Raw genomic sequence first — 10,280 nt, 5'->3', positions numbered from 1 at the left:
GAGGGAAGGAGGTTCTCGACCAAGATTTGACGGTACATGGCCCTGTCCATCGTCCCTTTGATGCGGTGAAGTTGTCCTATCCCCTTAGCAGAAAAACACCCCCAAAGCATAATGTTTCCACCTCCATGTTTGACGGTGGGGATGGTGTTCTTGGGGTCATAGGCAGCATTCCTCCTCCTCCAAACACGGCGAGTTGAGTTGATGCCAAAGAGCTCCATTTTGGTCTCATCTGACCACAACACTTTCACCCAGTTGTCCTCTGAATCATTCAGATGTTCATTGGAAAACTTAAGACGGGCATGTATATGTGCTTTCTTGAGCAGGGGGACCTTGCGGGCACTGCAGGATTTCAGTCCTTCACGGCGTAGTGTGTTACCAATTGTTTTCTTGGTGACTATGGTCCCAGCTGCCTTAATCATTGACAAGATCCTCCCGTGTAGTTTTGGGCTGATTCCTCACCGTTCTCATGATCATTGCAACTCCACGAGGTGAGATCTTGCATGGAGCCCCAGGCCGAGGGAGATTGACAGTTCTTTTGTGTTTCTTCCATTTGCGAATAATCGCACCAACTGTTGTCACCTTCTCACCAAGCTGCTTGGCAATGGTCTTGTAGCCCATTCCAGCCTTGTGTAGGTCTACAATCTTGTCCCTGGCATCCTTGGAAGGCTCTTTGGTCTTGGCCATGGTGGAGAGTTTGGAATCTGATTGATTGTTTCTGTGGACAGGTGTCTTTTATACAGGTAACAAGCTGAGATTAGGAGCACTCCCTTTAAGAGTGTGCTCGTAATCTCAGCTCGTTACCTGTATAAAAGACGCCTGGGAGCCAAAAATCTTTGATTGAGAGGGGGTCAAATACTTATTTCCCTCATTAAAATGCATATCAATTTATAACATTTTTGACATGCGTTTTTCTGGATTTTTTGTTGTTATTCTGTCTCTCACTGTTCAAATAAACCTACCATTAAAATTATAGACTGATCATTTCTTTGTCAGTGGGCAAACGTACAAAATCAGCAGGGGATCAAATACTTTTTTTCTCTCACTGTACTTTTGGGTGGATGCAATAAACCTCTTTCGTGAAATGTTCTCTGAAAGTGTCATTTCAGCAGTCTGGCTCACAGTCCCATCACGACCCTGAGATTACACTTTAAAAGCTGTAAAATTTCAACGTAGTGCCATTTGGTGCGTGCTGAAGTTATAAACGCGATACAGCTTAAAAAAAACACTTCAGGTTGCATCACTACCTTCACAGTGCGATTGACTCTTGTTAAAATATAACTACAGGTATCGGCAGAATGCTTTACTCCTGAAAAGAAGGTGATTAACGTCCTTGGCTGGTGTTGTTTGGCTCAAGACTTCACCAACAATGTTGGCCAATAAAGTAATTGGGCTTGGGCAAGACACGTCAATGGAATAGAATCAACAGATGATGATGGCCGGTCGTCGAGACTCAACAACGCAGTTGCAGCCACAAGAGGGAACGTTCCGAGAGTACACCCACCACGGAGACGGAGCGATCAAAACTATGTGTGGATTGTGTACTTTTCGGGACCGTTATGGATCTATCAGTGGCTGATGTTAAAATGGAAAATTGCTGTAAACGGAAGCTAATCACCCCGATTTCACAATACACAATGAGTATACACCCACGCACGGCACAGTGTACGGTTCAGTACGTCATGTATAGCTTTTTAAGTAGAGTATATTTACACTTTTTACCACGGTTTATCAAGCTGTATTTAAATCTTGATTTAAAGCTTTCGTGACTGCAGGAATTCATATTTGGGTCTTTTGTTAAAGTCACGTAGATAGGTTCAAAGAAAATAAATTGACTTTACCCAAAGACCCAAAGAATAAGTTGTATTTAACAGAGCTTCAAGTATCCCTAAAGTGTATGTTCCTAATTACAACTAAGGCAATCTTATGTAATGCATGGGTCACTTGCTTTTTTTTATTCACGTGTTATTCACAGGCAATCTGGAGGTCAAGTGTGGGTACTCCAACCTCCAAGACATGTGGCCAGCGTAGAGTGGGACAAATAGTTTATAAGGGCTCACTTGGAGCTCCTCCCCGAGTAGAAGCCCCTTTTACCTCTGCTCGGGGAGGTATGAGAAACACAAATTCAGGGCTGAACATTTACCTGCGTTGTTGGGTGCGTGTCTTGTTGGGTGCAACACATTTACCATTTTAAGTAATCCAAAGTCACAATATATCCGCCAAAACAATAGTGCAGTATTTTTATTTTGTGTACGGTTTAAATGTATGGTAAATGTGTGACTAACCACATGCTCGAACGTGTGGTAATCGGAGACGCTGCTGTACAGCCCATGATGACAACACTGGTGTAATGCAATGCAACACAGAGTCGGTTCGCACACGGTTAACGCATAGCCTGGTTGATTACATTCTTCCAAAGATTGCTCAATTATAAGTTGTGTGTGAAACAAATAAGCACGGCAAACCCTCCCCGTAGAGGTGGTTCAAACTAGATTCAAAGCTTTCGTGACTGCAGGAATTACTCTTCCTAATTTTAGTGAATTCCTGCCACTATGGGCAGGAATTCCACACAAAGCTCCGTGCTTGTTTGTTTAGAAGTCCAGGGTCCAGCTCGTCCGTCTGCTATGGGCAGGAATTCCACACAACTCCACCCTCTGCCCCCCCCCTCTCTCTCTATTTAAGGCCTCGACACAGAGACGTCTTTCTGTGTGCCTATGTGTATGTCTCTCTCTGTTTGTCTCTGTGTGAGTCTCTCTCTGTTTGTCTCTGTGTGAGTCTCTCTCTGTGTGTTTGTGTGTCTCCGTGTCTGTGTTTTGTCTTTCTCTCAAATTTAGCAATCTTTGGAAGAACGTAATCAATCAGGTGGGGTGTTGACTTGTGTTGGCCGACTCTCTGTGTTGTATTGCATTATATTTCCAAGTTTACTATGTTTGTTTTCTCATTCATTTGTACCTGATGATGGTTGCTTGTGTTGCAATCGAAACTTCGTATTCTATTATTATTTTATTTAATTTCTTTCTATGTGACTTTACCGAAAGAACCAAAGAGTATAGCCAGCAGCTCACGGCACGTCACACAGTAGCGCTGCTCCACCGGGGACAGTACTCTACTCCCGTACGCAACCACACGCTCCACCAACTTGGGGGTTGGCCTTGTGCGTATGCACGCAGTTTCATCAGGGTCTGTCGATATCCCGGATTCGCTGACAATGTGCCCCAGGTACCGGACCGACCTTTGGAGCAAATGGCATTTCTGCGGTTAAAATTTTAGCTTTGCAGCCCGCATTTTGAGAAAAACTGCCTGCAACCTCCACAGGTGTTCCTCGGACGTACGTTCGAAAACAATGACGTCGTCGAGGTAAATTAGACAAGCGTCCCATTGGAGTCCCGCCAATACCAACTCCATTAACCTCTGGAACATGGCAGGGGCCGAGTGAAGTCCCATCGGGAGCCGGTTAAACTCGAACAACCCTTGGGGTGTACGGAATGCGGTCTTAGGTCTACAGCTGTCGTCCAAAAGCAACTGCCAGAATCCAAACAGTAAATCAAGGGTGGAGAAGAAACGCGCCCCCGACAAAGCGTCAAACGAGTCATCCATCTGTCGGAGCGGGTACGCATCAGCCACGGAGACTTTGTTGAGATTGCGGAAGTCGACGAAAAACCTCAGACTCCCGTCCTGCTTTTAAACAAGCACAATGGGTGCCCCCCATGGACTGTTTGATGGAGAAATTGTCAGCGGCCAACATCTCGTCGACCACATGACGCACGCGGTCTTTCTCCTTGGGACTCAATCTGTATGGGTTTAGGCGAATGGGAGCGGCGTTCCCCGTATCGATGTGGTGATGTAACAGCGGCGTGCAACCAATATATTTAGATTTACTCAAAAGTCAGAAAATGCATTCAAAACCGCACGCAACTCGAGCCTCTGTGCCGCGGATAAATCCGGGCTTTTGGAGCAGAGTGCGTCAATCCATGACTCGTCACATTCCTCACCCTGCTCCGCAACCGCTGCAACTCCAACAGTCCCGTTTTTCCCCTCGCGACATGCGGCTGACGTGTAAGCCAAAAGAGTACTCTCTTGTATGACAGACGTGACCGAGCCAATGTTCAAAAGCTGGATAAATGGCTCATGATCGTTTGCCACCAAAGTCCGCGCATACAATAAAGTTCTACCATGAGCAGCCTTGATGAAGGGAACCAACAACATCCCTTCCGTAGTCGTTTTCCAGTCGAGTTGTTTTTTCAGGCGCAAGGGAATGAGCATCTGTGGACCGGGGGGAATTTTTACAGTTTGGCCAGCACTAGGACCGATGCATTAGCCGTGCGGAATTGAGAAACGCCATTCGGCGGTCCGATGGCAACTCAATGAAGCCTTGATCCACAAGGAACTTCAGTGGCATTTTCCCTAGAAAATCGGTCCCTAACAGGCAGGGTATGGCTAGGGACGTTTAAACAAGTACAGGACCCATTACCGAATGTCACCTATGCAGACTGTAGCCGATATCTGGCCAATAATCCCCAAGGACTGTTCTTTTCGCGGCAAAACATAGGATGTTAACGGGCCGAATGGTGTGCGATTTTGGCGGCAAACAATTAAAAATCATTTCCGAAATGATGGTCGCGAATGCACCGGTATCAACAAGCACCCGCACCTCCACACCCTCGAAATTCCTGATAACAGCGGATGATCCCGCCACCGCGGCGATAACACGGCGGCCCAAGGCCAACAACCCGACCAACACGCGACGCACCCTGGCAAAAACGCAGGACCCACGACTCCAAACCCGATGCGTGAAGTGACTGCGAGGGCTGTGTGTGGTGCGCCGCGACTTGCATGAGGACCCAGCGGAGAGAAGGACGGTCCACCGTAGGATGGCGGCAACGTGAAGGGTCTCCCTTGTCGAGCGCGGCAGCCCATGGAGACGTGTCCCGGCAGGCCACACCTGAAGTAGACGACCGGATCATCCCTCTGGCGAGGGAAGGGCCCCTCCGGTTGGTCCCGGCCGCCTTGATGACTCGCGTCTGCCGTCCTCCCCTTTACACCGGGAAGGGAAGCGCAGACTCGAAGATTTTCTCTGTTCTCGGGTGCTCCATCGTCCTCGGAGGGCCACGGTGGCGCGTCGCTGGGTGTTGAAGTGCACCTCCAGGCATCGCGCGACTTTGAGTGAAGACAGGAGGTCTTGAGTGAGTCTCTCTCCACTTGGTCCATCCCGGGGTATGCCGATTTTGCCAGCGCCAGGAAGCGCGCTGCGGAAGGCAAGGGGCGTCTCGACCTCTCCCCGCCTTCGCGTGGCAAACTTCTGCCACTTGTTCGATGGAGGAGCAAAAATCGCCCCCAAATGAGCAAGGGCTTGGGACAGCGTGGACTTGTCCTCGTCCGGGATGGCGTCGAAAGCCACCAAGACGTCGTCATCCAGTGCTGTGGGAAGCGCCCGCAGCGCCTCCTTCTTCGTCCATCCCGAGAGATCACAGGCGGCGGCGAAACGGCGTCGGAAGGCTTCCCAGTCGCCACCCGCAGCCGCAAACTCCCGGACGAACGGAAGCTTCTTCTTGAGAGCGCGGTCTTGAGACGGCGCTTTTGGCGGGAGGTCCAATTTGGCTGGAACCCCGTCCCGCCCGCTCGTCAAAATGGCGGCCGCTTGCGCGGGCCGTGTTCCTTCGGTTTCCCGCGCGCGGGAGGCAGCGACGGCGGAGAGTTTTCGGCGCGACTCCGGCGTGTCGTCGTCATCCTCCTTCTTCAGGACGGCGGCCAAAGCCACCACAGCGGTCAGAAGGTCGCCGAGGCAGTCATTCCTTGATCAGCGCACCCTCCTTGGCGGCGGCGAAGCGGCGAGGTCCATGTCGGCCCGCTGCATCGGCGGCAGGTCCTCCTCGTGCCCGATCTCCGGGGCTTGATGAGCCGGAGCCGACTGGGGAAACACCCCGTCATCATCTTCCTTGTCCGAAGACGGCTTGGTGAGTAGTTTCCTCCTAATTAACATCTCTACACTAGGCTATCACCTAACAATATTTCTTAACACTTCTGACTCGTTGTAGTGTGTTGTACGGAGCCACACACTGAAGTTGGAGGCAACATGTTTATTACAACACCTCAACAGGGCTAACTACATAAACGTACACTAGTTCAACACCGAAGTGATAACTATACGGTTAACTATGTGAGTAGCGGATTAACTACATGAACGGGTCGGTCAGCGTACATGCTGCCTGACCCACGATGCCGAGCAAAGCCTGAAGACCCAGAGACGATGAGACGCAGGACCCCAGGATGATTCCACGGATGAGCCCAGAACGCTCTCGGGACTGCCCCTTTATGCTCCTGAGCGTGGCCTCGCTCCTCTTTCGGCCACGCCCCTTCGAGACCTTTCCCGAAGGATCTCGACGGAGCGTCACGTGTCCCTCAAGCCCCCCTCGGGCCCCCCTCACTACCCTGTCCCGGTCACGTGCCCTCTCGGGTTCACCCAGACTACCATGTCCTGACTTGCCCTCTCTCAGGCCGTCACCAGGACTATGCCCCCTAGGGCCCGTTCACATGCCATAATCACTCTGGCCCCAGAGAAAGGTTTCGGACACACAGTAGCACTGTTATGACAGTGCCTGGCGCTACCACCATAGTGACACCCTTAACGTCACTACACATGTATACATTATTTCAGATTCAACCCTTTGGGCTCGTCACTCATATATATTTAATATTTAATTGTATGTATGAGAGCACCGTATACATTTATTAGTGTTATGGTAAATATTCCTCATAAAACGTGATTTGGTGATACTGCAATTACGGTGCTGTTTAAATAACAAACTCAAAACATTATTCGATAACACTGCCTTAAATTTAAATATATAATCGACGGTGCTTCGGGCTCTTGACCCTTCTTCGTAGCACGTACAGTGAGGGAAAAAAATATTTGATTTTTTGCTGATTTTGTACGTTTGCCCACTGACAAAGAAAATGATCAGTCTATAATTTTAATGGTAGGTTTATTTGAACAGTGAAAGACAGAAAAACAACAACAAAATGCAGAAAAACGCATGTCGAAAATGTTATAAATTGATTTGCATTTTAATGAGGGAAATAAGTATTTGACCCATCTGCAAAACATGACTTAGTACTTGGTGGCAAAACCCTTGTTGGCAATCACAGAGGTCAGACGTTTCTTGTAGTTGGCCACCAGGTTTGCACACATCTCAAGGGATTTTGTCCCACTCCTCTTTGCAGATCTTCTCCAAGTCATTAAGGTTTCGAGGCTGACGTTTGGCAACTCGAACCTTCAGCTCCCTCCACAGATTTTCTATGGGATTAAGGTCTGGAGACTGGCTAGGCCACTCCAGGACCTTCATGTGCTTCTTCTTGACCCACTCCTTTGTTGCCTTGGCCATGTGTTTGGGTCATTGTCATGCTGGAATACCCATCCACGACCCATTTTCAATGCCCTGGCTGAGGGAAGGAGGTTCTCACCCAAGATTTGACGGTACATGGCCCCGTCCATCGCCCCTTTGATGCGGTGAAGTTGTCCTGTCCCCTTAGCAGAAAAACACCCCCAAAGCATAATGTTTCCACCTCCATGTTTGACGGTGGGGATGGTGTTCTTGGGGTCATAGGCAGCATTCCTCCTCCTCCAAACACAGCGAGTTGAGTTGATGCCAAAGAGCTCCATTTTGGTCTCATCTGACCACAACACTTTCACCCAGTTGTCCTCTGAATCATTCAGATGTTCATTGGCAAACTTCAGACGGGCATGTATATGTGCTTTCTTGAGCAGGGGGACCTTGCGGGCGCTGCAGGTTTTCAGTCCTTCACGGCGTAGTGTGTTACCAGTTGTTTTCTTGGTGACTATGGTCACAGCTGCCTTGAGATCATTGACAAGATCCTCCCGTGTAGTTCTGGGCTGATTCCTCACGGTTCTCATGATCATTGCAACTCCACGAGGTGAGATCTTGTATGGAGCCCCATGCCGAGGGAGATTGACAGTTCTTTTGTGTTTCTTCCATTTGCGAATAATCGCACCAACTGTTGTCACCTTCTCACCAAGCTGCTTGGCAATGGTCTTGTAGCCCATTCCAGCCTTGTGTAGGTCTACAATCTTGTCCCTGACATCCTTGGAGAGCTCTTTGGTCTTGGCCATGGTGGAGAGTTTGGAATCTGATTGATTGCTTCTGTGGATAGGTGTCTTTTATACAGGTAACAAGCTGAGATTAGGAGCACTCCCATTAAGAGTGTGCTCCGAATCTCAGCTCGTTACCTGTATAAAAGTCACCTGGGAGCCAGAAATCTTTCTGATTGAGAGGGGGTCAAATACTTATTTCCCTCATTAAAATGCAAATCAATTTATAACATTTTTGACATGCGTTTTTCAGTTTTGTTGTTATGCTGTCTCTCACTGTTCAAATAAACCTACCATTCAAATTATAGACTGATCATTTCTTTGTCAGTGGGTAAACGTTCAAAATCACCAGGGGATCAAATACTTTTTTCCCTCACTGTAAACATAGGCCAGAGATAGTGGATTAGTTGGAAACTGCACATTTTTATTGTTAGTCTTACATTTGTGATTATTGAAGCATGTTTCTGTTGCTCAATAGCCACTAATATGTAACTGTTCATATGCCAATGTAAAAACTGTTCATCAAGAAGCATTTTTTAAAGTGTAGTCTCCAACTCTTATCCACTCTTATTCCCCTGGCCTGTTTGTGCAATGTATAAGGGCCATTGCTCAAAACGGCACCTTTTATATATATTTTCCTTCTAAAGCAATTATTGACGAATGCGTTGAGTTTTTGTTTTGTTCCTCATGATTTAAGTTGCAGAAAATTTGTTGTTGGGAAACTGTGCCTTGTGTGACTACTTTTTAACCATTACTTCATCAAATGTCTAACCTATAAACCGCGCATCTCCATTCATTTGTAAAATATAAAATGTTAAAAAAACCGTTTGTTTTAAGCATCATTATCAGCCATGATCAGCCCACAGCTGAACAAGTCTCGTCTGCACATAAGATTATCCCATCGCACCATCTCTGGTCATCCTCTCGGGCGTGTTCTTAGCTTTGGCTGCTATTCCGTCAACTCGTCCATCATCCCTTCTAGCAAATGTTTTGCCCAAGCCCACGTTTCTTAAAGTATTGTCACGAAAAAGCATTTGTTCTCTCGTCCACGTGTCCCCAGTTTTGTCTCTAATTCTTAGAATATATCCTGTCATGCTTCTGCCTTTGTCCCAATTTCTTCGTCTATGTTTCCACCTATGTTAAAGCAGATAATATGCAAGAATCGAAAACTATATTTTCTTTTAACCGCAGTTTGTTAGAAGCACTCCATCTTTTTGTTTGTTTAGCAATCATGTTATGTATGACTTGTTTTGCTCAAACTGTATTTATCTTCATCCCAACTTTGTAAGTTCTACAATAATTTCCATATTGTATATCCATTCACTGTAAAAAAAATTACAATTCATTCGGATTATTTATACGCTCTCCATTTGTGCTTCAGTTTTTTTTCCAAAACAATTAAAAAAAACCGTTCACTGTGAATGTGAACATTATTAATAAGAGTGCATCTCCTTGTCTCTTCTGGTTTTGATTCTGGGTGTTAAATTAATGGCAGTAAAACACACACAAGCACTCTATTCAAGTGAAACAAGCACATGCATCGTGCTACAGATGTCAATGTGAAGACATTGGTTCTCCCACAATGGCAGTGTGTGAAAGAAAAAAAGGACGATTGTTGGCCAGGCAACGCACGCGGTCATAAGCTCGGAGATGCGGAATCGTGACCCTTGGCATACGACACGATCACATGCTTCAGCAGATAACACATTCGAGTACTTTTCCAGCACAATAACGAAGGACATGATGCTCTCACGGAATAGGGGGTTACTTGGTGTCAAACATTTCTCAAAAGTGTCAATATGGTTTTCTAGTTAAAAGTTGGGATGACAAAGCAACATCCAGTCAGTGTAAACTATTTAATTATTACACTGCTGTGCCGCATCTAAATCATACCAAGAAAGATTGCCAAATTACAGTGAATTTAAATTGATAGTTAATGTTACAGCTCCGTCAACGTTGTACATGGGAACCACTTTATTCATGCGATCTCTGTGCGCGACTTAACTTTGTTCCCCAAGATAGACGTTTAAAAATCCGTTTGTCCCATATTTCCCAGATCAATAAGTTAATATACAGTATGTGTATACAGTTTTCGTGTAAGGTGCTCAATTATAAACTGGATGCTTGCACAGGAAAAGTAGTCTTTAAAGATGATAATTTTAAAGTAAACGTCAGC

This window comes from Petromyzon marinus, chromosome 6 (assembly GCF_048934315.1).
Source record: "Petromyzon marinus isolate PM22_M1 ecotype Great Lakes invasive population chromosome 6, UKy_Petmar_22M1.pri1.0, whole genome shotgun sequence".
Classification (NCBI taxonomy): Eukaryota; Metazoa; Chordata; class Hyperoartia; order Petromyzontiformes; family Petromyzontidae; genus Petromyzon; species Petromyzon marinus.
This window is presented reverse-complemented; position numbering follows the sequence as displayed.